Raw genomic sequence first — 6,055 nt, forward strand, 5'->3', positions numbered from 1 at the left:
AGGAAGCGGAGTATATTTGAATGAACGTCTTACAAAAAGAAATGCAGATATTGCTAGACAAGCTCACATATTACGGAAGGAGAAAAAGATTCAAGCAACCTGGACCAGGAACTGTAAAGTGATGATTAAACTTAATGGAACACCAGAAGAACCCAAGGTTAAAACGGTTAAGGATCTTGAGGAATTGGACATTTATATGAGATAACATTACCAAGATAGGCAGACGGTTATGACCATGGCTATGAGCTTAAAAACTATTGGTTCATCCTTTACAAGAACAGATGCTACTTCGGGTGGAAAAGGACAAGAGGAAGTTGTAAATTGGACATGGAAGAAGATAAGATCAACAGACTTTAAAATATGTCGATAAATAAATGTGCAATTGTTAAGGATCCCTTTCTTTTTTGAGGTCAATAGATATTCTTAGAATAATTATGGATAATGCTCGACGGCTCTGATCATAAACCATATGATTTTGAAGCAGCTATTGACCCTGAAAGGATGTCACATGTGAATATTATACAGAGGAGCAATTCAGGGATAAGGTTGAAATAGCTAATACATTTTCATTAATTCATATTAATTGCAGAAGTCTTTATAGAAGTTTTGCTTCGATTAAAGATTTTCTGTATAGTTTGAGAGGCAAGTTCCAAATAATTGCTCTGTCTGAAACATGGTTAGATGAGACTAGGGGTTGTCATTTTTGTATGGAAGGGTGCGATTTATACTTTGTGAATAGAACTAAGAAGGAGGCAGGAGGGGTGGCACTTTTTGTTAATTGTGATTTGAAATGTAAAAAAGTTGAATATATGTCTGTGGCTATAGACAATTTAATGGAGTCTGTGAGAGTGGAATTGGACATAGAAAGAAGAAGTAATATAATTGTAACGTGTATATATAGGAAACCGGGGTCACAGATTGAGTTATTTACAGAGGTAGTAGAAAACTTATTGAGTAAGGCTAAGGGAAATAAGACTTTATGTTTGTGTGGCGATTACAATATTGATCTTTGTAAAGAGGCAAATGAGAAGGCTGCGTCACATTTTTTTTAAATTATTATTTGGAAAAGGATTTTATCCTTTAAATATAAAGCCGAGTAGAATAATGGATAAATCAGAAACACTAATTGATCATATTTTCATTAATAGCTTGGAGAGTAATATTATGAGTGGCCTCATCATAAATGATATAAGCGATCATCTACCAGTCTTTTTTACTTTTGATTTAAATATGAAAAGAAAGGAAGAAGTTGGTTTCGTGAGTAATAGAAGGTTAAGAAATAATGAGGTAATTAACAAGTTTAGACAAGATCTCATGGAAGTGGACTGGAAGGAGGTTTATGTTTGATGTAAATAAATTATCTTTGAATCTGACAAAAACGAAATTCATGATATTTGGCAATCGTGTCAAGGAGGAAGACGTCATTATGTCCATTAATGGAGAATTGATTGAAAGAGTTACAGAATTTCGCTTTTTGGGTGAAATAGTAGATGAAAATTTGATGTGGAAATCACATATTGAGTATATTAGAAAGAAGATGGTTAAAAACATTTATATTTTGGGAAATGTAAGAGATTTATTAGACTACAAAACAATGCGCATTTTATATTTTTCATTGTTTTTCTCATACTTTAGTTACTGTGTCGAAGTTTGGGGGACTACATATGAGAATACTATAAAACCTCTAAACTTATTACAGAAGAAAGTGATACGAATGATTCATAACATTAAATATAGAGAACATACAAATAAATTATTTAAAAAATCGAAATTTTTAAAATTAGGAGATTTAGTGAAACTACGGACACTATTAATTATGTTTAAGGCTAAAAATAATATTTTGCCTTTTAAGTTAGAAAGAGCATTTTTAATGTGTTCGGGGGGAGAAGACAGCAGAAGAAATTTTTATTTTAAGCATCAGCTAGCTAGGACTACACAAAGATTAATGAGTCCAACGGTTAGGGGTATACGACTGTGGAACTCTCTTCATTATAATTTAAAGAATTGTGTAAATTTACATTGTTTTAAAAAGTGTTACATGTCTAAATCAATAACTCAATATGAAGAATGTGAACGAAATTGGAGTTAATTGAAAAAGGATCCATTATTTTTTTGCCTCATTTATTTTATTTACTTATCTTTTCTCCTTGTTACTATGTGGAGTGGTATATTCTGATTGTAAATTTGTTGTTTGGTTTGAGTTAGGACCGGAGATAAATGTTAATGTTAGTTTGTTCCTTGATTTTTGGTGCCCACTTGCAATATAAGTTGGATTGTAAATAGGGGGCAGGGTTTAATAAGAATATTTTCTTCTTCCTGCTCCTTTTCACACATGGTTGCAGTGCTTTACTGATAGAAAGTGTGGTTGGTTTGTCTGAAAGAACTAACTGTGGAAACTGTTGTACCAAGTGTGAAATAAATAAATAAATGAAATGAAATGAAAGATGGAGTTACAAGTTGAAAAAAAAAATCTGTGAAAATGGAACCAATTAAAGCGTGGCATATTCAAACCTAGTGGTTACACAACAATAAAAAACTGATTAGATTAAACATGGAATTAGATTAGCACAAGTTTCAACAGGCCCAAAAAGGTTTTTTTCTATTTGACAAATCAATTTATGTCCTTTTTTTTTGGTTAAGGAGATATAACATCTACAAATGTACTGAGTGTGCTGAGAAGATGGAAAGAATACTTTGAGAAAAAGAAGAGGCCAGCTGGAGGACAGTTAATGAATCAGGAAGGGCAGAGGATTTTTAAGGAGAGGGATAAAGCTGATGATACGAAGATATGGGAAAAGCTAGGTTAAGAGGAGAGATGATGATGATGATCAGTGAGTAGCAGTATGACTTCATGCTAAGAAAAAGTGCTACAGATGTGATGTTTGCTCTGAGAATTGACATGGAAATTATGCAGGTCTGTTTCACTGTGTCTTTGTGGATCTAGAGAAAGCATGTAATAGGTTGCCAAGAGAAGATCTGTGATACTGTAGAGAGGAAGTTGGAGTAGCAAAAAAGTATGTGAGTGGGATTGGGATTATATCATGGATCTGCTCTGAGCGCCTTTTTTTTATTGCAGTGGTGATGGGAGACTTTGACAGATGACAACAGGCAAGAGCCTCTATGGAGTATGATATTCAGAGAGTAGGGCTGCCACAAACGATTATTTTGATAGTCGACTAGTCACCGATTATTTTTGCGATTAGTAGACTAATCAGATCATCATCCATTGGACGTCAAACATACAGCTTATTGCACCAGCATGCATCTGCTCTTATATAACTATCATTAGCTTACAGCTTTAAGTGTTTAAGGTATGTGCTAACTAAAAATAAAGACAAGATGATAGTTTATTAAATTTACAGATTGTTTCAGTGAAGTTTACTAAACTCCTTGCTATCTAAAATATAACAGGACACCGGAGTATATTCTCAAGCGTCTCACACTTCTGATAATCAGCTGTCTGCTTGACGTTTATTCAGCTGAGTAAAAATTATAACTTTAATCTCAGCCAAACTGATTTACTCAGGAACAAATAAAATACAAAAAAAAGCCAAACAATAACATTTTTAAGTTATCTAAGTGACTTATGTATGTTTAACCTGAGTAGCGAAAGACGGCGGTGGGTTTGAAAACGATTTGCCGGGAGTCCGGTGTTCTCACGGCGCTAGTGAGCCTTGCCCCCGGCTAGCTATCGAGCTAGTGGGTAACAGAGATCTCCGAAAACGTCAGAGCGCTTTTGAAAGTATGTGGTGTCTTGATAAACTGAGCAGATATTTGAGGTTTACACAGCTACATTCTCGCCTGAAAATATGTTAAACGTTTATTTTGTGACCCAGAAAGAATAATAGGTTCAAGGTTCAAGGTTCTTTATTTGTCACATGCATAGTTATACAAGTATAACACACAGTGAAATGTAGCCTGACACGCTCCTCGACATGTGCAAAAAAAATTGGGGGGGGGGGGGGTGTAGAGGAAGAACATTATATATATATATATATGTGTGTGTGTGTGTGTGTGTGTGTGTGTGTGTCGTCAGGTGATACAGGCGCTGCCTAGCCTTTTTGGTCTGGACCTGAATGTGGGCAGCCCATGTCAGGTCTGAGGAGATGTGGACACCAAGATACTTGAAGGACTGCACCCTCTCCACTGGAGCTCCATTGATGATAATGGGCTTGTAGTCTCTGTGCTGACCCCTTCTGAAGTCCACCACCAGCTCCTTGGTCTTGCTGACGTTCAGCTGGAGGTGATTGTCCTGGCACCACGATGCCAGATTCTTCACTTCATCCATGTAGGCCGTCTCATCGTTGTTGGAGATGGCACCCAACGCCACTGTGTCGTCAGCAAACTTCACAATGGTGTTGGAGCCATGGGTGGCGACACAGTCTGAAGTGTAGAGGGAGTAGAGCAGTGGCGAGAGGACACATCCCTGAGGTGCTCCTGTGTTGATGGTGATGCTGTTGGAGAAGCACCTGCCCACCCTCACCACCTGAGTTCTGCCAGTGAGGAAGTCCAACACCCATGCACACAGACGGCTGTTAAGTCCCAGATCCCTCAGGTTTGTGAACAGTCTGCAGGGCACTATTGTGTTATATATTGTGTTATAATAACAGTAATTTTAAAACTAACTAGCTGCCACCATTGTTGGAAACTGAGCTGGGCTGCGCTATGAATTCTGGGACAGCTTCTTCTTCTTCGGGGTTTAACGGCAGCTGGCATCCTTGTACATGCAGTGCTGCCCTCTTCTGTTTCAGTCCGTTATTACACTCTTAAATCCTACTACTCATTCCTGCATCTTTTGTGATCTTACAAAGCTTCAAACGACTCGTCGACTATTAAATCAGTCGTCGACGATTTTGATAGTCGACGTAATCGTGACTAGTCGACTAATCGTGGCAGCCCTATCAGAGAGCAAGTAAAGGAGAGCATGGAGAGGTGGAGGTCTCTCTAGAGAGAAGATGAACGAAAGTTTAATGCAAGACGTATTAATGAGCGGTAGACAGGTGTAACAGTGACGATCCAAGGAGTTGAGATAGTGAAGGTAGATGAGTTTAAATACCAGTTGAGTTTAAATATCGGTTCAACGATCCAAAGCCACAGACAGCACACAGGAGAGAGAACGAAAAGAGTAAAGAAGCTGTGCATCTGTTGAATGAGATCTTAATGTTTGTTGTACTCATAACGCAAATTCATTTGTATTTTAGGAGCAATGAGGATAGGCAGTCCTCACTGAGAAAAGTTGTAGCATGTTTTTCTAACCATTTCCTCTTAAACTTCAGTGTTTTAAGGTGTAAAACTGCATATCTCAGATGAAATATGAAGAGGTAGCTAAGAGTAATTTGAGCTAGCCATAAAACCTTTCAACCTCAAAATGTTGATTATGGCACTACAATTTCACTACAATTTAATTAAATACTTTTAAGTAAAATAAATTAGAGTCACAAATTGGAGTGACAAACTCATTCAGTTCAAGATGAAAATATTAAAATATATATATATTTTTAAAGAATATATGTGAGTTTTTAACAAACCCAATGACAATAAGGAAAGCTACTGAATAAAAATGAAGAGAAATGAAGAGATTCATCTTCTAGGAGCGAAAAAAAAAAACAAGGCAAAGTTGAGTGAAACAACTAATGACCAAATAATATTAAATAACTAAATTGTCTTACTTGTCTTATTTCTTTTGTTTACCTTGGAATTTAACATTAGTTAGCTTAGCAGCAAAGCAGCATAGTGTGTCCCACTCTGTTGGTTGTGATGTGATGGTGTCAAGTGCAATACATATATTTTTTTTAGTTAGTGTCAGATTATTCACAACATAATGGTAAAGAATGCTGGTTGGAGGGCTCCCCTGTGAATTTTTGCCTAGGGCTCCAACAGACTCTAGAATAGCCACTACATGAATATATCAACAATAGGCATAACAACTCTGTGATATGCAGTACATTGGTATACATAGGGGTTGTTTTTATTCCCAAAACATAAAGGTGTAGATACACATCATTCCTGACAGTGGACCATGTATTCTCAGACCAACTGCATCACTGTGGTATCT

Source organism: Aulonocara stuartgranti, assembly GCF_965226115.1.
Source record: "Aulonocara stuartgranti genome assembly, chromosome: 2".
Classification (NCBI taxonomy): Eukaryota; Metazoa; Chordata; class Actinopteri; order Cichliformes; family Cichlidae; genus Aulonocara; species Aulonocara stuartgranti.